The following is a 24,029-nucleotide window of genomic DNA, read 5'->3' as shown; positions in this document are numbered from 1 at the left end:
TATCGCAATAAAGTGAGTCACCCACATTTCTGGGATCCCCAGTGCATCTACAATTTATGTTGATGCTATCCTGTGGTTTCTTTTTAAAGTTTTTTTTTCAACGTTTATTTATTTTTGGGACAGAGAGAGACAGAGCATGAATGGGAGAGGGTCAGAGAGAGAGGGAGACTCAGAATCGGAAACAGGCTCCAGGCTCTGAGCCATCAGCCCAGAGCCTGACGCGGGGCTCGAACTCACGGACCGCGAGATCGTGACCTGGCTGAAATCGGACGCTTAACCGACTGCGCCACCCAGGCGCCCCTATCCTGTGGTTTCTTAAGTGTGCAACAGAAAAAAAAAATGTATGTACCTTAATTAAGAAATCTGTTACTGCTAAAAAATCCTAACCATCATCTGAGCTTTCAGGGAGATACAACCACCAACGGCAGATCGCCATAACAAATACAGTGATAATAATGAAAAACCTCGAAATACTGTCAGAATTACCAAAATGTGACAGAGAGACCCAAAATGGGCAAACGTCGGTGGCAAATGGTACCCAGAGACTTGCTTGAAGCCATGTTGCCACAAACCTTCAATTTGTAAAAAAAAAAAAAACCACAAAAACCAAAAAAACAAACAACAACAACAAAACAGTATCTGTGAAGCACAATAAAGTGAAGCATGTTCAAATAAGGTATGTCTGTACTATCAGTTATCCTCTATATGCTGTACACACATTCATGCCAATGTTTCTCCCTGTTGAGATAATCTAGAATTGAAAATTAAACCATGTACTTTTTTTTTTTTTTTGTCATGAGATTCTTGGAGGCTCTTTTAGAATATTCCTCCTCTAGCTATCAGTTCTATCAAGGATATATTCAAGCAGCGTATTATCAGAGGAGGTACTCAATGTCTTGCAAGTGATTTCTCATCAAGATGTCTTCCCTGGATGTCACATCACAGTGATATATTACTGGAATGTCAGACACCCATAGCCAGCATTCTCAAGGTGGTCCAGAGACTGGTACATTTTAAAAAATCACCAACATGTTTTTCTCCAAATTTCAGGTTGATTTAGGAAGCAAAAAGATGCTTTGGATAGAGAAGTTTCAAAGACTTTCAGAGTCTTATTATCAGATCTACCAGTATACCAGAGGAATAACTCAGTAATGAATCAAATACATTTTTTACTAAGACTCTACCTTCATTATTATTTAGGAAGTTCAATTTCCTGAGATCTAATCTTTAAACGACTGTACGTTGGAGAAATTTCCCTCAACTGCCAATGCTTCTAAAGCTAAATGATGCCCATATTAATCTTTTATAAGTTGTTTTTTGACTAGGAAGGGAATATATACATGGTAATAAGTACATTAGAGTTAAAAGAAGAAGTGGAAAAAATTTCTCTTTATACGAGAAATCAACATAAATATGTTGTTCTATTTCTTTCAACCTTTTGTCTCAGAATGTTTTTCACATCATGGTGCATATAAAAATTTTTATTGTGACTTTTTCACTTAATATTGCAAAAGTAGCACACACTTGGCTAGATAATTTTATAAACATTTTATTAGCTGTATAATTCCCCATATTAAGAATAAAACTGATTTTATATTACTGTTTACCTTCTAGTGGCCACATATGTTGTTTCCAATATTTTTAGAAATATAAATGTCTGTGGAATATTTTGGCATCTAGATTCTTTCTGTCTATATTTTAGATTATTTCCATTGTATAGGTGTTCAGAAGTATAATAATGTGTCAATGATCATGAATATTTTTAAGGCTCAGGATCAGCCTACCAAATTGCTTTCAATGATGCCCAAAGAGCTGAAAGGGAGGGTAGTTAATTTCAGTATAATGAGGGTACAATGTTATGAAGTGGGCGTAACTAGCTAGGATAACATGATGGAGCAACGAAGCTCAGGTTTCCTACCAGTATTTTAGAGTCATCACAAAGGACTTCTCTCTTCTATCATTCAATTTCATTTAATTTCTGAAATTCCAATATGAACATAAAAATTAAATACTACTATTAGATATACAGCTCCAGTACAAATCCTATGTAATATAACTTTCACCACTGTAGCATTTCTCAAGAGTGTTTCTATAGCACTATTCCTATGCCACCCATCTGTCATCGTCTGAGCCAATGAGCCATTTCTGCTAATCACCATGAGCTCATACCTTGACTGCAGCAATACCATTCAACAAGATCAAGTGGGAGAGAAGAGAGTTGGTCCTCTGGGCAAAGTTAAAGGCTTTGCACAAGTTTGGAGGTGAATCTAGTGAGGGAATATTTATCATTTCATTAAATGGATCCTGAGAGTAAAGCTAAAGCTGCTGAAAAGAACACTTTTAGATTTTATATATATCTATCATTGACTCTCTTACAGTTAGCTCACTAATGTCGTACATTTTTTGGTGATAACTCAAAATTTCCTAAAGAAAATTCACCAAGATGTCATAATGATTACAGGTCTTTGGAATAAGGGTGAAAGATCGTGTTTTTGAAGAACTGAACTGTACTGTAATTTTTCTTTATCAAGTCTGACTATTCCTCTTCTCCTTGTTTTGATGTTGTCAAATTGAAAATCACTATTTGATTAGATACAAATATTTAATTCATTAGTATTAGTATATGCTATCTACAGAAGGCTTTGACTAGAGTGCACATATTTTTAACATTTATATATCACTCTTGGATGACTATGATTTTACAGCCACTGTCTTATTTTTAAATAACTCTATATTTTAAAAATTTTATGTCTAGGAAGAGGGATGCTCATGGAGGTGATATACATTTCCCAAAGTCATTTATTTAGGATGAGTAGATTTGGTCTAGCAAACTCATGTCTTACTGATTTCAGTAGGTGCTGTTTTCAATACACTACACTGACAACAGTTTCCTAACTTTCCACAATTGGTCTCACGAAGTCTAATAACTTGACATTTGCAAAAGTAGAAGAGTTCACAAAAATAAACCAGTGAAATGTGAGCCTACAGAAAAAAAAAAAAAACATAGACTGATGTGAAGACTTTGTAGAATATCATATTGGTTTTTTACAGTTTGCATCTTTCCAGTTTGATTATAGTGCCTGTGGGTTCTGATTGCTTGGTGTCTCTTCTTCTTTGTAATATTTTGAGTCTCTAAAAAAGATACTCCAGTGGTAGTTAGGAACCCAGAAAAAGGATATGCAAAAGGTAACTTCAGATTTAATCAGAATAATAAAATATGTATTGTTTTATTTTTTCCTGAACTTTTTTCTCTACCAACCAATACAAAAACGGATGCTAAAGATCAAAAAGACAATGTGACACGTAGTGTCCCCTGTTACAGTATGACCTGAACAACAGAATTATCTCCCTTTTGATCCTCCACTTTGATTTATATCCCTGATGTTTTATTTATGTGCATTCGACAGAAAGTCAGTTATTTTTCTCAGATTTTGTTGTATTGACCTCTCTCTGCCTAACATGAATTGCCATCCTCGTCAATAACTTCATTGGCAAACCCACAGCTCATCGAGCACAGGTACTGAACCCCTCTCCGGGGCAAAGTACATATTGCCAATTACCGATCAGTACCTGTGGATTTATGAGGACTGATACATCTCCAGAGCTGTCAGTCCATGAGCTTTCATGAACATTAAATATATTCCATTAAAGAGGAAAAAGGAGGGGCAGGAGAAGAAGAAAGTCTAAAATGGTCAGTTATCCAACGTGTCCATTTATCCACAATGAAAACATATACTCAATTTGCCATTTCTTTACTGTAGTCCTATACTCAAGCAAGTTCAGAAAAAACTCCATGGGCAAAGAATGCATGCCAGGTTGCATAAGTCATGACTTCAGATACAAGCGTTATTACTTCTGCAAACAAGAATGTCCCTTACTGTTCACACCAATGTCACTTAGCATTCTGTTACTTTTTGGTACCTTATTTGTGACTTTATTATAGCCATTGGGCAGCTACACATCATTTTATTTCCGAACAGTAACAGAATCATGTCGGTTACTTAAGAATAAGACATTGGTGGCTTTAATGAGCTAATATCATGTAATGAAGACTCAGTAACATTTTATTTCATGGCTCTGTGAAACTGTTCCCCTGCATCCAATGATATGATATGCTGTGTTGTAAAGTTGAACTAACACCACAGTGTATTAATAGATCTTTAAAAACAACACTTTATGAGATTTTCTTGATTTTGTTTCATAAGAATCTCCTGTTGATTTCCTAAAAGTTCCTGAGAGGATTGAACTTTAGACTAATTTAAAAATTTGCATCATGCTTTCTTGGTTGCTGGTTCCTAGATTAGTGCAGAAATTGTTTTATTGTTCTTCAAGCACTAATCACAAAAGAGGAATGTCTTCAAGGGAAAAGAAAACAGCTATTTAAATTGAGGCACTTTATTAAATTACTCTGTAAAATTTACTGTTACAGTGGAAATATCTAAAGAATAAAGCTACCTAAACAAAGAGTATTATATTCTTTCCTTACAAAAGTCCTTGTTGGAAACTTGTCACGCAAGAATATTTTTTTCACCTTTCCCCTTTTTTTCTAAATAGCATTTAAATGTTTAACTATCAAATCACTTCATTTTTAGGTGTGCTTTGGTAATAATTGCTGGAATATAAATGGTGTAGATTTATTTTTCGACTTGAGAGCATTTTTATGGATTTCTGAATCCTTAAATGCTATGAAGAGAGAGAATCATGTGTTAGAAAATGCTCGTGGTAGTAGGCAACCATTCTAGGTAAAAGGGAGACAAGGAACTCAAGACTTAATGGCTGACATTTTGATGACATCAGTGAATTAAAAAAAAGTTAATTCATAAATTGAAATAGTTAAAAACAGAATGGAAAAAATAGATATATATTTTATATAACATACAAGTGTATATTTATATATTAGTTATTACATATTTATGTATTATATTTATATTTTTATAATGTATAAATATATATTTATAATTATATACGTATATCTCTCTTCTTGGGGCAAAATGAAAGGGTGGACGTGGTCAGAGCCAAGAAATTCCCACCGACTTCTGAGACTAAAGTGAGAAAATGGCTTTTCATCAAACTGATACAAGAAGATGGGGTGGAAGAAAGTTCCAGACAGAGGGAAAACCAAGTGTAGACGACCCAGTGTAAGAAATAGCTGGGTTCGTTGGAAGAACACAAAAAAATTCAGTCTGGGTCACTGCTGGGATACACTAGTGTGTAGACTGCAGGGAAAAGAGATACATTTAGAAAGTTGGGCTGGACCTCCATGTTGGAATTTATACACCACCAATAGGGTTTGAGTTTTATTCTTAGAGTGGCAAGAAAGCCATTTTAGGGTTCTATAATCTGATTGCAAGAAATTTTTTCTGTTTTCTGTGTGGTAAGTGAACAGAGCTGGGCAACAATTGGGTAGAGGGACAGTGAAGAGACCTTTCTGGAAGTCTCCCTGAGAGATGATGGTGGCTTAGAGTAGGGGATTCGCAAGGCATGCGAAGATGAGTGGACGCGTTTGGGAGGTATTTTGAAAGCAGAGTCAAATGATGATTAAGAGAACGAGCATAATAACAGACGAATCCCATGCTGATAGTCTTCTTTTCTCAAAGGCCAAACTCTTTCTGCTACCAGAATTATAGACCACCCTCTCCTGCAGTTAGAATCATCCTAAAGGTGCAACCAATTCTTTTCTTAGTCAAGTGGAATGTCAAACACCTCAGGCTTGTAGGTACTGTTAATACTTTCTACCCTGCTCTGATCATCACTGAGCGTGTCTCTTGTCAACTGGACTTTCTTGGTCAGACTGTCAAGAATACAAACATGGTCCAGAAAAACACACAAAAAACCCAAACTCTTAAATACAGAAAACAAACTGGTGGTTGTCACAGGGGAGGTAGGTGGGGATGAAATAAGTGAAGGGAATTAAGAGGTATAAACTTCCAGTGATTAAAACAAAAACAAAAAAACCATTATGTCTTACCCCTTTCTGGAGTGCTCAGCTATAGCCTGTAATGTGGAACAAATTCATAAAAACTACAGTCAGAAGAAACCCTAAAGAATATTTAGTCTAATCCCTCAGATGACAGATGAAGGCCTTAAAAGTTCTGAATTTTAAGGTGACTTGTGCAGAGTCATACAGCCATGGCCAGGACTAGAACTTAGCTTCTTTTTCCAAGAGAGAATATTCTCACTTTGGGCAAACTTTAGCAGTGAAACCTATGCCTAAATTCCTAGCTATAGTGAAATTCCTTTAAAGTAATATCAGGGCTTGTAGCCAGTGGAAATCTGCATGGTCCAGGAAAAGAGCACACTATGTTTCTGAGTCATAATTGGAAAACGGTGAACTTGCTTTCCCATAAGGGAACAGAAAAGGGACTCCTCTATGTAGATCAAAAACTAAATAATGTAATATTTAATATTACCCAAACATGAATGATCCATTGGGGTCTACTTACGCTAAATGTACATTTCTAGATGTGGTATTTCAGGATAAAAAAAAATACTCATTTTCACTTTTGATACATATTGACAAATTATCTTCTAGAAAGGTTTTATATTCTCATGAGCCATGTATGACAAAACCAGGTCTGTATATATTTGATTCCTGCTCTCAGTTTGGCAGGAAGGAAAAAGAAAGCTCTAAATGAAAGCCAGTCACAGTCGTGAGTTGTGGAATCAACAAACCTCCTTTTTTTTTTACATTTTTTTTTTCCACCAAGAATTTTGTGGCCACAACTTTGTAAAGGGAATGAATGGATTGCAGACCTGCTGTACAACGCATCTATTTTCCAAAAGCCAATTTATGATTCTCAGTCATTTCAGAGTTTCAAGTCGAGATAGTGGAGGCAAATGGAGAGCTGGTTCCTGGCTCAGCCCCCTTTCCTGCCCAGCCCTGTTTCAGCTCACACGGAAAGAGCTTTGTGCACACCCACATAACACTCTGGCCTACATTTTCCAGACTCTATTCAAGTCTCTCCCTCAGCAGCTTCTCCTGGGCCACTTGTGACCCAACCGCACATACGAGTGTCTTGGGATATCCTGAGGGCACATGCACAGGGAAGAGGCTCTCACAAGATGCTTGGTAAGGCAGTTTTGAATGCTTGTTGTTTAGATCAGGGTCCAGGAAAGGAGGGCCTTTGCTTCCATGTGCGCGTGCCCCTTGCGTCCATGGACTGGCTCCCTCACTCCATGAAGAAGGCTCAGCTGGAGAAGGGCCAGGGCCCTATCTTCAACATGTGGAACTTAGGTCAGGGGCCTCTCTTGCCTGGATCTAAGCATGGTAATGTTTACCCCAGTTGTGGGAAAAAGTAGCACAGATTATAAAGGATTAGGAAATTAGAGTTGGGAGGCAGTTTCTGTTTTTATTTTGCTTTATTTTTTTATTTTATGTTTTTATTTTTATTTATTTTTTTGGGACAGAGAGAGACAGAGCATGAACGGGGGAGGGGCAGAGAGAGAGGGAGACACAGAATCAGAAACATGCTCCAGGCTCTGAGCCATCAGCCCAGAGCCCGACGCGGGGCTCGAACTCACGGACCCCGAGATCGTGACCTGGCTGAAGTCGGACGCTTAACCAACTGCGCCACCCAGGCGCCCCTATTTTATGTTTTTAAAAATTGAAGTAGAGTTGACATGTTACATGCATTTCAGATGTGTAGCATGGTGGTTCTACAACCTCATATGTTATACTCTGCTCACCGTCTCTCACCATACAATGCTATTATAATTCCATTGGTTATATTCTTGATGCTCTACCTTTTGTCCCTATGACTTACTCATTCTGTAACCGGAAGCCTGTATCTCCCAGTCGCCTTCACCCATTTTGCCCCTCCCCCACCCCCTGCTCCTTAGGTTCTGCTTTTAAGTTGAGTTTTTGAGGTAAACCATTTGAGAAGATAAAGTTTGAATAAAACCTTAATAAAAGAGGGAGAGTTAACTATAAGTTTTCTGGAGAAGAGTATGCTAGGCAAGTACAAAGGTCCTGAGGTAGGAGCATGCCTCGCGTATCTGATGAACAGCAAGAGGTCGGTGTACAATGGAGCGGAGTAAGTGAAAGGAACGAGATGAGCTCAGAGAGATGCCGAGCGTGAGGGTGAGGGACGGTCATAGAGGGACTTGTATGGCACTGTGAGGTCATTTCTTTCACTTAATGAAACAGATAGCCTTTTGTAGGTCACAAGCGTAAGATGATTCACCTCACGTTTTCAAGGATCACTCTGGTGGCTGTGTTGATAGCAGATTCTTGAGCAGTGGAAGAGTCAAGGACACTAGTGAGTGGGCTATTACAGTTATTCAGGGGAAAAAATGGTGGTACGCTGTAGACTAGCTGAGAAAGAGTTGGATTTTCGATATATGTTAGGATAGAGTCAGCTAGATCTATTCCTTGAGGTTGTAGGTGAAGAGACGTCTCCTATGTGATATTAATGTGGTGTGGCTTTTAACAGCTGGATATCTGATTGTGACGTGTAGGACAGACATCCAGGCTGGAGGTATACATTTGGGTGCTGTGGGCTTGAAGATGGTATTTAAAGTTGTCAGACAACCTAAGTTCGCCAAGTGTTAGCATGAATGAACTAGGAAAAGATCGACTGAGCTGTGGGATCCTCAGGGAGCAGAGGAGCGATCAGCAAAAAGGCTGGGGAGAGAGAGTTTGGAAGGAAACTAAGCCGGGATGGTGGCTGCAAGCCAAGTGAAGAAAGTCTATGAAGGAAGAGGGTGTGATCAATGGGGTCGAACGTTATAATGTTCAAGGTAAGGTAAAAACTGAACAAATGGGCCATTAGATTTAGCAAATCAGGCATCATTTTTGGACTTCTCAAAAGCCATTTCACAGAGTTTCATTTGAACAAAAGTTAGAAGGGGTGGAGTAGAATTGGAGAATTACATATAGACAATTACTCAAAAAGTTAAAATATATGCAAAAATCCACAAAAAAAGGTATTTAAAAACTCCAACTCTCTACTTAAAAATAATCATGGTTATTTTAATACATTTTCCTTGTGTGTGTGTATTATTAAAGGAGTCAATACCATAAACATCCCGAGTCATTAATTATTCTATAAAAGCAAGACTTTAATTACTATAAAGCTATAGTCCATGCCACTATACTAGTATTAATTTAATCCTTTAATATTCAGTTGTTTTCTTATTAGTTATAAATGACACTGATATGATAAATGCCATCATATGTAAAGCATGGTAAACATCTCTGACTGTATTTCATTAGAATAAATCCATAGACATAGAATTACAAGGTCAAGAGGTGTGAACATTACTTCTTTTGATATATTCTCCTAATTTTCTTTCTTGAAAGGCAGAACCAATTTATACCCTTTTCATTAAAATACAGGAGGGTACTTTCTATCACTTTTTCGACAAGTGGAGTGTTCATAATTTGAAAACAATGTTATTTTGATAGTAGGAAACTTTTAGTTCATTGGTATAGTTTGATTTTATTTTGATATCTAATAAATGTGAATATGTTAATAAATTTGATTATCTTAATATCTTGTTTATTGCCTTTTTGCTTTTTTTTCTTCTTGTTTTATCTAAATAAGACAAGTTATAGTTAACTTTTCCACGTTGAGATAGTCGCTTTATTCTTATTTTTCTATTATTTATATTTTTAATTAATCATTAGACATTTATCATGCAAATATACTGCAACTTGAAATCAGGTGTTTATTTTCTTATATTTCAGTTATGGTTTCATTTTATAGGAATTGAATCTAATTTATCTGTATTTTACATTGTGAATTCACATAGGGTCATAGTCTTTTCTTCCCCCCAAGAAACAAATACCTCAACAGCATTTGTTGAATAATTTCTCTTCTGAACGTCTTTGAAATGTCACTTTCATGTTAACCTACAATATTTTATGGAATAAAATATATCCCTAGACTTCCTGTTTTGTTTACAGGAACTCTTCATTCTCACACCAATGTCCCTGTCTTTAATTCTTTCTTTACAAAATGTGTTGAAATCTGGTTGTACCATTCCACAAATGGCTTGGGTATTTCTCACATATGTATTCCTCTGGATAAATTTAGAAAATTTTGTCTTATGTTAGTCTGAAATATGGTTGTAGTTTATACTGGAAGTGCAGTCTATCTCTGCATCAATTTAAGTGTTCTTTAAAGAAAAGTTTTAATTTTATTTATTTTATTTTTATTTTTTGTGATTCATCTAAATCAGAATTCTGTTTTATTTATTTATTTATTTTAATATGAAATTCATTGTCAAATTGGTTTCCATACAACACCCAGTGCTCATCCCAACAGGTGCCCTCTTCAATACCCATCACCCCCCTCTCCTCCCTCCCATCAACCCTCAGTTTGTTCTCAGTTTTTAAGAGTCTCTTATGTTTTGGCTCCCTCCCTCTCTAACCTTTTTCCCCCCCCTTCCCCTCCCCCATTGTCTTCTGTTAAGTTTCTCAGGATCCACATAAGAGTGAAAACATTTGGTATCTGTCTTTCTCTGTATGACTTATTTCAAATAGCATAACACTCTTCAGTTTCATCCACATTACTACAAAAGGCCATATTTCATTCTTTCCCATTGCCACGTAGTATTCCATTGTGTATAAAAACCACAATTTCTTTATCCATTTATCAGTTGATGGACATTTAGGCTCTTTCCATAATTTGGCTATTGTTGAAAGTGCTGCTATAAACATTGGGGTACAAGTGGCCCTATTCATCAGTCCTCCTGTATCCCATGGGTAAATTCTTAGCAGTGCTATTGCTGGGTCATAGGGTGGATCTATTTTTAATTTTTTGAGGAACCTCCACACTGTTTTCCAGAGTGGCTGCACCAGTTTGCATTCCTACCAACAGTGCAAGAGGGTTCCCATTTCTCCACATCCTCGCCAGCATCTATAGTCTCCTGATTTGTTCATTTTGGCCACTCTGACTGGCGTGAGGTGGTATCTGAGTGTGGTTTTGATCTATATTTCCCTGATGAGGAGTGATGTTGACCATCTTGTCATGTACTTGTTGGCTATCTGGATGTCTATTCATGTTTTCTGCCCATTTCTTCACTGGATTATTTGTTTTCCGGGTGTGGAGTTTGGTGAGCTCTTTATAGATTTTGGATACTAGCCCGTTGAGCAGTATGTCATTTGCAAAAATCTTTTCCCATTCCGTTAGTTTTTCCCATGGCCTTTTAGTTTTGTTGATTGTTTCCTTTGCAGTGCACAAGCTTTTTATCTTCATGAGGTCCCAATAGTTCATTTTTGCTTTTAATTCCCTTGCCTTTGGGGATGTGTCAAGTAAGAAATTGCTGCGGCTGAGGTCAGAGAGGTTTTTTCATGCTTTCTCCTCTACGGTTTTGATGGTTTCCTGTCTCACATTCAGGTCCTTTATGCATTTTGAGTTTATTTTTGTGAATGGTGTAAGAAAGTGGTCTAAAGTGGTCTAGTTTCAACCTTCTGCATGTTGCTGTCCAGTTTTCCAGCACCATTTGTTAAAGAGACTGTCTTTTTCCATTGGATATTCTTTCCTGCTTTGTCAAAGATTACTTGGCCATACATTTGTGGGTCTAATCCTGGGGTTTCTATTCTATTCCATTGGTCTATGTGTCTGTTTTTGTGCCAATACTATGCGGCCTTGATGATTACAGCTTTGTAATAGAGGCTAAAGTCTGGGATCGTAATGCCTCCCACTTTGGTCTTCTTCAAAATTACTTAGGCTATTCGGGGTCTTTCGTGGTTCCATACAAATTTAGGATTGCTTGTTCTAGCTTTGAGAAGAATGCTGGTGCAATTTTGGGATTTCATTAAATGTGTAGATTGCTTTGGGCAGTATTAAGATTTTAACAATATTTATTCTTCAGATCCATGAGCATGGAATGTTTTTCCATTTCTTATATATCTTCTTCAATTTCCTTTATAAGCTTTCTATAGTTTTCAGCATACAGATCTTTTACATATTTAGTTAGATTTATTCCTAGGTATTTTATGCTTCTTGGTGCAATTGTGAATGGGATCAGTTTCTTTGTCTTTCTGTTGCTTCCTTATTAGTGTATAAGAATGCAACTGATTTCTGTACATTGATTTTGTATCCTGTGACTTTGCTGAATTCATATATCAGTTCTAGCAGACTTTTGGTAGAGTCTATCGGGTGTTCCATGTATAATACCATGACATCTGCAAAAAGTGAAAGCTTGACTTCATCTTTGCCAATTTTGATGCCTTTGATTTCCTTTCGTTGTCTGCTGATGCTAGCACTTCCAACACCATGTTAAACAACAGCGGTGAGAGTGGACATCCCTGTCATCTCCCTGATCTCAGGGGGAAAGCTCTCAGTTTTTCCCCGTTGAGGATGATGTTAGCTGTGGGCTTTTCATAAATGGCTTTTATCATGTTTAAGTATGTTCCTTCTATCCCGACTTTCTCGAGGGTTTTTATTAAGAAAGGATGCTGAATTTTGTCAAATGCTTTTCCTGCATCGATTGACAGGATCATATGGTTCTTATCTTTTCTTTTATTAATGTGATGTATCACATTGATTGATTTGCGAATGTTGAACCAGCCCTGCATCCCAGGAATGAATCCCACTTGATCATGGTGAATAATTCTTTTTATATGCTGTTGAATTCGATTTGCTAGTATCTTATTGAGAATTTTTGCATCCATATTCATCAGGGATATTGGCCTGTAGTTCTCTTTTTTTTTTACTGGGTCTCTGTCTGGTTTAGGAATCAAAGTGATGCTGGCTTCATAGAATGAGTCTGGAAGTTTTCCTTCCCTTTCTATTTTTTGGAACCACTTGAGAAAGATAGGTATTATCTCTGCTTTAAATGTCTGGTAGAATTCCCCAGGGAAGCCATCCGGACTCTTATTTGTTGGGAGATTTTTGAAAACTGGTTCAATTTCTTTGCTGGTTATGGTTCTGTTCAAGTTTTCTATTTCTTCCTGTTTGAGTATTGGAAGTGTGTGGATGCTTAGGAATTTGTCCATTTCTACCAGGTTGTCCAGTTTGTTGGCATATTTTTTCATAGTATTACCTGATAATTGCTTGTATTTCTGAGGGACTGGTTGTAATAATTCCATTTTCATTCATGACTTTATCTATTTGGGTCATCTCCCTTTTCTTTTTGAGAAGCCTGGCTAGAGGTTTATCAATTTTTTTTTTTTTCCAGAAAACCAGCTCTTGGTTTCATTGATCTGCTCTACAGTTTTTTTAGATTCTATATTGTTTATTTATGCTCTGACCTTTATTATTTCCCTTCTTCTGCTGGGTTTGGGGTGTCTTTGCTGTTCTGCTTCTAGTTCCTTTAGGTGTGCTGTTAGATTTTGTATTTGGGATTTTTCTTGTTCCTTGAGATAGGCCTGGATTGCAATGTAGTTTCCTCTCAGGACTGCCTTCGCTGCATCCCAAAGCGTTTGGATTGTTAGATTTTAATTTTCATTTTTTTCCATATATTTTTAAATTTCTTCTCTAATTGCATGGTTGACCCATTCATTCGTTAGTAGGGTGTTCTTTAACCTCCATGCTTTTGGAGGTTTTCCAGACTTTTTCCTGTGGTTGATTTCAAGCTTCATATCATTGTGGTCTGAAAGTGTGCATGGTATGATCTCAATTCTTTTATACTTATGAAGGGCTGTTTTGTGTCCCAGTATGTGATCTATCTTGGAGAATGTTCCATGTGCACTTGAGAAGAATGTATATTCTGTTGCTTTGGGATGTGGAGTTCTAAATATATCTGTCAAGTCCATTTGATCCAATGTATCATTCAGGGCCCTTGTTTCTTTATTGATCCTGTGTCTAGATGATCTATCCATTGCTATAAGGGGAGTATTAAAGTCCCCTGCGATTACTACATTCTTACCAATAAGGTTGCTTATGTTTGTGATTGTTTTATATATTTGAGGGCTCCCATATTTGGCGCATAGACATTTTTAATTGTCAGCTATTCCTGATGGATAGATCCTATAATTATTATATAATTCCCTTCTTCATCTCTTGTTATAGCCTTTAATGTAAAGTCTAGTTTGTCTGATATAAGTATCATTACTCCAGCTTTCTTCTGACATCTAGTAGCATGAAAGATAGTTCTCCATCCCCTCACTTTCAATCTGAAGGTGTCCTCAGGTCTAAAATGAGTCTCTTGTAGACAGAAGATAGATGGGTCTTGTTTTTTATTCATTCTGATACCCTATGTCTTTTGGTTGGAGCATTTAGTCCATTTATATTCAGGGTTATTATTGAAAGATATGGGTTTAGAGTCATTGTGATGTCTGTAGGTTTCATGCTTGAAGTGATGTCTCTGGTATTTTGTGGTCCTTGCAACATTTCACTCACAGAATCCCCCTTAGGATCTCTTGTAGGGCTGGTTTAGTGGTGATGAATTCCTTCAGTTTTTGTTTGGGAAGACCTTTATCTCTCCTTCTATTCTGAATGACAGACTTACTGGATAAAGGATTCTCGGCTGCATATTTTTCCTGTTCATCACATTGAAGATTTCCTGCCATTCCTTTCGGCCTGCTAAGTTTCAGTAGATAGATCCGTCACTAGTCTTATGGGTCTCCCTTTATATGTTAGGGTGTGTTTATCCGTAGCTGCTTTCAGAATTTTCTCTTTATCCTTGTATTTTGCCAGTTTCACTATGATATGTTGTGCAGAAGATCGATTCAATTACGTCTGAAGGGAGTTCTCTGTGCCTCTTAGATTTCAATGCCTGTTTCCTTCCCCAGGTGAGGGAAGTTCTCAGCTATGATTTGTTCAAGTACACCTTCAGCCCCTTTCTCTCTCTCTTCCTCTTCTGGAATTCCTATGATACAGATATTATTCTGTTTGATTGCATCACTTAGTTCTCTAATTCTCCCCTCATACTCCTGGATTTTTTAATCTCTCTTTTTTCTCAGCTTCCTCTTTTTCCATAATTTTATCTTCTAATTCACCTATTCTTTCCTCTGCCTCTTCAATCTGAGCTGTGGTCACCTCCATTTTATTTTCACCTCATTTATAGCATTTTTTAGCTTCTCATGACTATTTTTTAGTCCCTTGGTCTCTGTAGCAATAGATTCTCCGCTGTTCTCTATGCTTTTTTCAAGTCCAGTGATTAATTTTATGACTATTATTGTAAATTCTTGTTCTGTTATATTGCTTAAATCATTTTTGATCAATTTGTTAGCTGTCGCTACTTCCTGGAGTTTCTTTTGAGGAGAATTCTTCCATTTCATCATTTTGGATAGTCCCTGGGTGGCGCAGAACTGCAGGGCCCTTCCCCTGTGCTGTCTGGAGTAACTTGTGTTGGTGGGCAGGGCCGCAATCAGACACGATGTCTGTCCCCAGCCCACCGCTGGGTCCACAGTCAGACTGGTGTGTACCTTATCTTCCCTCTCCCAGGGGCAGAACGCACTGTGGAGTGGTGTGGCCCTTGTCTGGGCTACTTGCACACTGCCAGGCTTGTGGTGCTGCTTTGATGGGATCTGGCGCATTAGCCGGGGGGATCTGCAAGGTGCACAGGGGGTGGGAGGGGCAGGCTTAGCTCACTTTGCCATAGGTTGTCCCCTGTAGGAGGGGCCCTGCAGCACCAAGAGGGAGGCAGACCCATCGGAGGGATGGATCCACAGCAGCACAGCGTTGGGCATTTGCACGGTGCAAGCAAGGTCGGTGACGGGAACTGGTTCCCTTTGGGATTTTGGCTGGGGGATGGGAGAGGGAGATGGTGCTGCCCAGTGCCTTCGTTCCCCACCGAGCTGAGCTCTGTCTTCCAGGGTTCAACACCTCTCCCTCCTGGTGACCTCTCACCTTCCCACTCTCTGAGCGGAGCTGTTGACTTACAACATTCGTGATGTTAAGTCCTGCTGGCTGACGGAACTCGCGGAGTCCAGCCCCTCCACGTTTGCAAGCCAGACTCAGGGGCTCTGCCTTGCCAGGCGGTCTGCCCTTCCACAGCTCCAGCTCCCTCCCTCCGGTCCATGTAGTGCGTGCCGCCTCTCCCCCCTTCCTACCCTCTTCCGTGGGCCTCTTGTCTATGGTTGGCTCTGGAGAGTCCTGTTCTGCTAGTCTTCTGGCAGTTTTCTGGGTTAGGCAGATATGGGTGGAATCGAAGTGACCAGCGGGACGAGGCGAGCCCAGCGTCCTCGTACGCCACCATCTTCTGATGACTTTATTTATTTATTTTAAAAAGTTTTATGGTGACAGACCCAAAGCAGTAAATGTGATACAGCACATTAATAGAATGAAAAGTAAAAATCATATCATCATCTCAATAGCTGCAGAAAAAGCACTGCACAAAATTCAACATCCCATTTTTGATAAAAACTCTCTAGAGGTTGGGTATGGAAGGAACACGTCTCAACGTGATAAAGGCCACATATGACAAGCCCAAAGCTAATGTCATACTTAACAGTGAAAGGTTGAGAGTTTTTCCTCTAATATCAAGGACAAGACAAGGGTATCCACTGTCAGCTGTTTTCAACATAGTCCTCAAAGTCTTAACCAGGGCAATCAGGCAAGAAAAAAGAAATAAGGTTGCAGGATACAATGTCAATATACAAAAACCAGTTTCATTTCTTTACACTAAAACACATGATCCAAAAAAGAAAGAAAATAATACCATTTATAAAAGCATCAAAAACAATAAAATACTTATGAATAAATTTAACCATGCAGGTGAAAGATCTATGCATTGAAAACTATAAGACTTTTATACAAGTAATATAAAAGTAATATAAAAGACACAAATAAATGGAAAGATATCCTGTGTTCATAGATTAGAATTAATATTATTAAAATGTTCATACTACCCAAAACTATATATAGATTCAATGCAATCCCTATCAAGATTCCAAGGGCATTTTTTACCAAAGTAGAAAAAATTAATTCTAAAAATTGTATGGAACCACAAAAGATCTCTAAGAATCAAAACAACCCTAAGGAAAAAAAAGAACAAAGTGGACACATCACACTTCTTGATTTCAAACTATATTACGAAACTATAGTAATCAAAACAGCATGATACTGGCATAAATACACACACACACACACACACACACACACACACACACACACACACAAATGGAACAGAATCAAAACCCCAGAAATAAACCCTTGCATATATAGTCAACTAGTATTTGAGAAGGGAACTAAGAATATTCAAAGGGAAAAGATAGTGTTTTCAATATAGATGGTGCTGGGAAACTGGATATTGACATGCAAAAGAATGAAAGTGGGCCACTATCTTAAACCACTTATAAAAATTAACTAGAAATGAATTAAAGACTTAAATGTATGACATGAAACCAAAACACCACTAGAGGAAAATATAGGGAAAAGGCTCCTTGACATTGATTTTGGCAATGATTTTATGGATATGGTACCTAAAACATAAGCAACAAAAGTAAAAGTAAACAAATGGGACTATGCCAAACTAAAAAGTTTCTGCACAGAAAAAAAAAAAAGCAAAATGAAAAGGCAACCTACAGAGTCGGAGAAAATATTTGCAAACTATATATCTAATAAAGGGTTAATATCTAAAATGTATAAGGAACTCATACAACTCAAAAGCAAAACAAAATAAAACAGAAAAACTCATAATAATCCAATTAAAAATGGTCAAAGAACCTGAATACACATTTTGCCAAAGAAGGTATTCCAGGGGCGGTTAAGCATCCGACTTCAGCCAGGTCATAATCTCGCGGTCCGTGAGTTCGAGCCCCGCGTCAGGCTCTGGGCTGATGGCTCAGAGCCTGGAGCCTGTTTCCGATTCTGTGTCTCCCTCTCTCTCTGCCCCTCCCCCGTTCATGCTCTGTCTCTCTCTGTCCCAAAAATAAATAAAAACGTTGAAAAAAAAATTAAAAAAAAAAAAAAGAAGGTATTCCAATCTCCAACAAGTCTGTGAAAAGGTGCAAATGTCATTAATCATCAAGAAAATGTGCATTAAAACCATAACAAGGTGTCACCTCACAACTGTTAGAATGGCTGTCATCAAGAAGATAAGAGATAACATGTGTGGGGAAGATTGTGGAGAAAAAGGAACCCTGGTGCACTGTTGGTAGGAATGTAAATTGGTGTAGCCACTGTGGAAAACAGTATGGAGGCTCCTCAAAAAGTTAAAAGTAGAACTACCATATGATCCATCAATTGGACTTTTGAGTACATATCTGAACGAAATTCAATTACTATCTTGAAAAGATAACCACACTCCTGTGTTCACTGGAGTATTGTTTACAATGGCCAAGACATGGAAACAACCTGTGTCCACTGACAGATGAATGGATAACGAAAATGTGGTATATAGAGACAGAATGAACTATTACTCAGCCATAAAAAATCCTGCCATTTGTGACAACATGGATGAAACTTGGGGGCATTTTGCTAAATGAAATAAGTAGACAGAGAAAGACAAATACTATATGATCTCACATATACGTAGAATCTAGAAGAAACAAACTCATAGAAACAGAGAACAAATTGGTGGTTGTCAGGGATTAGCATGAACTTCCCTTATGTCTGGGGCCTCCAGCTATTCTAGACTGGGATACTAGTATATGCTTATACTTTAATGATCTGTTAAAATCTTGTTGATTCTCCTTACTCACGAATATGATGGTTAGTTCTTTTCCTCAGGATCTACCACAGATGATACAGTTCATATGCTTAAAAAGGCTTCTCTCTCTTTGCAATTCAGGTTATGAGTTTCCTTGTGACCTCATCTCCCTGATGGGCCCATAGAAACTCATGATTTGTATTTTATATGGTTCTCTTTTATACTTGATTGGGAGTGGGTTTCCTTTGTGGCTTTCTACATACTAAATGGAAGTAAAAAATCCAGGTAAGAGTTAAACTCTTACCTTCATCTGTTGGACTCTGTTTATGGTACCACAGTTAAATTTGTTCTGCTTATAAATAATGATTCATAGCACAGATAGCTTCCATGAATTCTTCTGCTTTTGCTCATGCCCTTAGCACTGTAAGGATGAAGACACTTATCTCCAAAGGTACTGTGCATCTCTGCTCATCCACTCTCAACTTGACTGTATTGAATAAGCGAAATGAAATAAACACGGGGAGGATGCAACATGTGGCCAGTTGGGGAAAGATCACGACTTTGTCCCCACTGACCAGTCACTGTGGTGTATGGAATGGCTGTTGAGGTCTTACAAACATCTTACGTGCATCTCTAGCTTCATTGTCTAGCATTCCTGCCTATAAATGCCATACAGTAGCCGAACTGAAATACCCACCATTTCCCACACATACCTGAATTTATCTGCAAATGCTGATTTCCCTTCTGTAATGCCTTTTCCAATCTGCAAAGGTCCTCAGTTAATCTAAACTTCAAAGAATGGGGTCTGGAGCTAAGGGCTGCAAGAAGGGACAAACTAGTAGATGCTTAGCAAATTCGTTTTCTTAACCCACAGACTTTAGCCTTAGGACCAAAGCCTGGTGTGTGAACCAGGCTTTGAGTGGTTTCCCAGGACTTCTTTGTGGTTCAGTGTCAGTATTTGTGCAGTAAATGAACCATATGCCCACTTCCTCTGTAACACTTTGAAGAAAGCTCACTGGAATGATGGAAATGTGTAGTGCTCTCTAGTCATTCATGAAGTTCAAAATCTAGATAGAGCCACTGGTAAGATTTGTATCTTTCAAACAAGACATCCAAATTTCATTATTACAAGGAAATGGAAACAGAATTTGTGTTCCCTTTTGCTTGGCATCCTTCAATCTGCAAGGAGTGATGACCAAAGAATTGCTGAGAGGGTGAGCCAAGAGGGAGCTGGTGACATTGTGAAGTATGGCGATGTCATTTGTTTTCTCAGATCATATTTGAGACTTTTTGATTTTGGGGGAGTAAATTTTCTTCCTGCTGACAATAAAGGTAATTATTGTGTCTTGAAGAAACTGCTTAAAGATCAAATTTAGTTTCCTTACTCTGCAAATGAAGGATTTATTCTATGGATTAAACACATTCAATGGTAACGTTCAGTAGTTCTTGGCTACATTATGCGTTACACTTCCTCACACAGTGTTTTCCGGGTTGAATATAACGGGAGAAAAAGGCACGCAGTAAATGTGGCTTTTGATTTTATTCTTCTCTGCTTCCTTTTGTTCGGAGTTATTCACTTACATGAAATTGTGTGCCGAGTGCAGAAAGCAGTGTTGCTGCCCTAATCTTTCATTGTAGCCTAAAAAACAATTTGACTATACAGAGTCCTAGAAACAATTACCCGTAAGTATTTCCATAAAAATTTCCGTTATTTCTTTGTGAGTTTCCTGTCACAAATGAAAACTGGATGGACAGGGGAAATATGTGAAATCTTCAAAGCTATACTGAGGAATGGGATTGTTTCTACTTGCTTGGGCAAGGAAATATCAAAATAACCAAGTTAGCGCATTCAGTAATACAGTGGCGTCTTAAAGAATTAGAATTAAAAAGTCATTAACAATAGGCAGTACATTCTAAAGAAAGTGACCTGACCATTTTGGGCCCATAGTCTTTGTATTCCTACCGCCTCATAAGTAGCCCAGTTAGACAGCAAAGACAAAATGGAGATGAGCAATGCTTTTTTTCAACAGAGGTTGGTTCAATTCATTCATTCTTCTTTTTCCACAGAATAATGAAACATAGAAAGGGAAATCCTTTTAGATTGAAGAAAGAGAGTAGAGTGTGTGTTGGGGCAGGGGAAGTGTGTATTTCTATTCATCAGTGATGGAGTGTTTCCTGTTTGGCCCCCTTCAAATTTGCTGGAATCAAAACCTATCTAAATACTTTAACTAGGTGAGGAGATTCCTGGAGTGATTCACCAACTACTTTTTTTTTTTTCTCTCCAGATTCCACATACCTCCAGGCTCATAAATATTCAGAGTGCTCAGACTACTTGTAAAGTATATATATTTAGTCAAGAGAACAACAGCTTCAGTGCTGCCCAGAAAAGCTATGCTGCACGCTTGTGCCTCATTCACAATGGCTTCCTGGTAAGTTCACTGTGACAAAATTCTTCCTCACTGCTTTTGTCCACAGGACTCAGGTCTTTTTGGTGTTTATGTTACCACAAGTATGCTTTCGGCTTTCCGTCACTGTCCAAATTCCTGAAGTCGCTATATCACCATCACCACCCCAACAGCATATCTACCAAGAGTTCTTTCTGGTTCTGCTCCAGTCCGCTACTCATTTATTCCTCAGGATAAAGAAATCTTCTTTTAAAAATATTCTCCAGGAAGCCCCTGGAATCCAGATAGTCCTGCCCAGGAGCTGCAATGGAGTCAGTCTTCATCAGACTAATTTCAAAGTTACCAACTTCTGGGTTTTTCAGTTCACTTTCCAGAAGGAAGTAAATTTGGTTCCTAAAACCTTGCTTAGGTATGCATTTCCTCTTTCTTCCTGCAGTCTCTACCTTGTTTTTAAGAGCTTTTGCTTGAAATAAATAAATGCTTAACTCTTGGGGAACTAACCACCTAAGAAAATATGCCAGGTATGATAGAGCAAGAAGGAAATATCTTGAGAACCAGGCTGACTTGGACAGCACAGTCTACTTTTCTTGATTAAGCCTCTTAAAAAAATTGTATTCTGTCCACATTTTTCTCATCTCTAAAATGGGACTAATAAACATGCTCATAAATTAACTGTGGCAGATAAGTATGAAAATATACCTGAGACATTCAGTATGGTGCCTGACCCATAGAAATATGCAGGATACTTTCTTGTCCCTTATTTTCTTGTTCCTCTTCCTTACCTCACTCAGACCACTTAAGTTGAGCTCAAAATAGAAAATGTACAGGTACACTTTAACATAACTGACAGAGGGAAGTCCCTGTATCTTATTATAAACTATGGAACCATACTTGTATTGACATTAATCACCTTCTTCCAAGTATACTCTGGTGAAAATTGCTATGATTTCTGTCTCCAGTTAAATCAACTGCTCTGATCTTTTCCTCCCTCCCTCCCTCCCTCCCTCCCTCCCTCCCTCCCTTCCTTCCTTCCTCTTTCTGTGGATTGCTTTCTTTCTTCCTTCCTTCCTCCCTCCCTTCCTTCCTTCCTTCCTTTCTGCTTTTTTTGATTGAAACAAAGGTGACACACAATGTTACATTAGTTTCAGATGTACAACATAGTGGTTGGACAAGTCTATACATTATGCTACGCTCATCACAACTGTAGCTACCATCTGTCACCACATACTATTACAGTGTCACTGACTATATTCCCTATGGTGTACCTGTTATTTTCGTGACATTCAATTTCTCTGATTTTATCAAAGAAGAAATGTACTAATATTAAAAAAAATTTATATATGAACACTTACTCCAAAGAGATCCACTTAAAGCACTTCTGAACAGCGTATGTGTTACCTTCAAGAAAACTGGAGATTGGTGAAGTTTTGCTTCACTGTTTAGATGCCTATAAGAACTGACAGAAAACCTTTGCAATAACCAAAGTGTAATTCTTTCTTGATATTTTCATTTTCTCTACTATTTACTGAAAGAAATCTGGCTTAAGTTAGAAAAGTAGTTGGCAATCAGTAAGCACTTCAGTTCAAGATGTTATAAACTGTCAAAAACCAAACTTTCCAAGGCGATTACCTCTCTTTGGCCCTATTACATCTCATGATTGAACTGTCACCTACTTGTTTTATTCATTATGATAATGGATGCAGTGGTAAACGTATGCAAAGTATAGAAAGTCAGGTTACGGCTTGTTAGGAAGACAGTTTGATAGGCCATGCATTTGAACATTTGGAAGATATCAGTCAAAATCTGAGATCTGTTTAAGCAGGCATCTTGACAGGAATGATAACACATTTACCATCTCTACAGTCAATAAATTGCTTCCTTACCTCCAGATACGTGTTGTGTAATAAAATGTACCTTAAAATGCATTCAGGGACGCCTGAATGGCTCAGTCGGTTAATTGGTTAATCGTCTGATTTCAGCTCAGGTCATGATCTCACAGTTCGTGAGTTCGAGCCCTGCATCAGGCTGTCTGTTGTCGGCACAGAGCCCGCTTCAGATCCTCTGTGCCCCCTCCCCATCCCTGTCACCTCTCTGTCCCTCCTCTGCTCCCTCTCTAAGAACAAAATAAACATTTAAAAAATGCATTTAAAAACAACTTCTTTCTTCCCTCCTTCTTTTTCCTCCCTCTCCACCTCCCTTCTTTCTCCTCCCTCTCCACCTCCTCCCCTGCCCCATCTCCACTCCTTCCTCTTCTTCCTCTTCCTTCCTCTTCTGTGCCCTAGAAGTGTGTGGAAAAGACTTCTTGCTAAACGACTATACATTTTTGTTCTCCCTTAGGTGAAGAATCCAGATTTTATTGGAGGAGGTAATGAAGTCACCTGAAGTATTTCATTTTCTAGTACTCTTGGTCAATTGTCGACAAAAGTATTGTGTGGGCTCTCTCTGCCAAAAAGAAGCTGACTCAGCTGCTTCCTGGACTGTGAACAAAGTGGCAGAAATTTGGGCAGTCAACTTGGACTATGAGATGACCTTGGGGATAGAAGCCACAAACTAGGAGGTAGAACAGAAAGATGGAAGGAACATGAGCCCTGAGGACTCTGGAACCTGCAAAGCTTTGCCTAAATACTCCAGATTCCCTTTGCCTGAGAGAAAAGTAAAATTTTATTTTGTTTAAGCCTTTTATATTTTGTGTTTTTTTCTGTAATGTAGAGCACATCAAATTCTAAGTGATAGAAGTAACATTTTCGGTTCCATGGAATACTATTTTTCTTCTAGGTGTTTTGATCAAAAAGTAAATAAACAAACAATCCCCCAAAACACTAAACAACCATGAACAATAACAAGATAAAACAAGAACCAAGGAGGTCAATTAAGTTCGTAACACATTTCAGCCTAAAGCCTACATGTAATGCCTCTATGTCAACATCAATCTAATGCCTACAGGTCTCCATATAAGAGACTATAGGAGTCTATAGGAGCACATTAAAGGCTCTGTAAATTACCAGAGACAGGAAAGTGGGTTAACTTTGACCTAGCCCCTCCCAGAGATAATTATTTGTCTATGATCCCTTTCTTGTGAAACACTTGTTAATATTGTGGATAAGTAACACCACAGGAGCCATTTTAAAATAGAGCCTC

General features: G+C 38.2%; 1 long non-coding RNA gene across 1 annotated transcript in view; it reads left to right on the top strand.

Moving 5' to 3' along the window:
- LOC147581508 (uncharacterized) overlaps positions 1–23,573 on the top strand; it is a 32,772-nt gene extending 9,199 nt beyond the window's left edge. Inside the window, exons 2-3 of the long non-coding RNA XR_015249687.1 lie at positions 20,772–20,915; positions 23,229–23,573. This is a non-coding gene — a long non-coding RNA (uncharacterized LOC147581508). The remainder of the gene's footprint in view (positions 1–20,771; positions 20,916–23,228) is intronic.
- The last annotated feature ends 456 nt before the right edge of the window (positions 23,574–24,029 follow it).

Source organism: Puma concolor, chromosome B1 (assembly GCF_028749965.1).
Source record: "Puma concolor isolate L17-30 chromosome B1, mPumCon1.1.hap2, whole genome shotgun sequence".
Taxonomy (NCBI): domain Eukaryota; kingdom Metazoa; phylum Chordata; class Mammalia; order Carnivora; family Felidae; genus Puma; species Puma concolor.
This window is presented reverse-complemented; position numbering and strand designations above follow the sequence as displayed.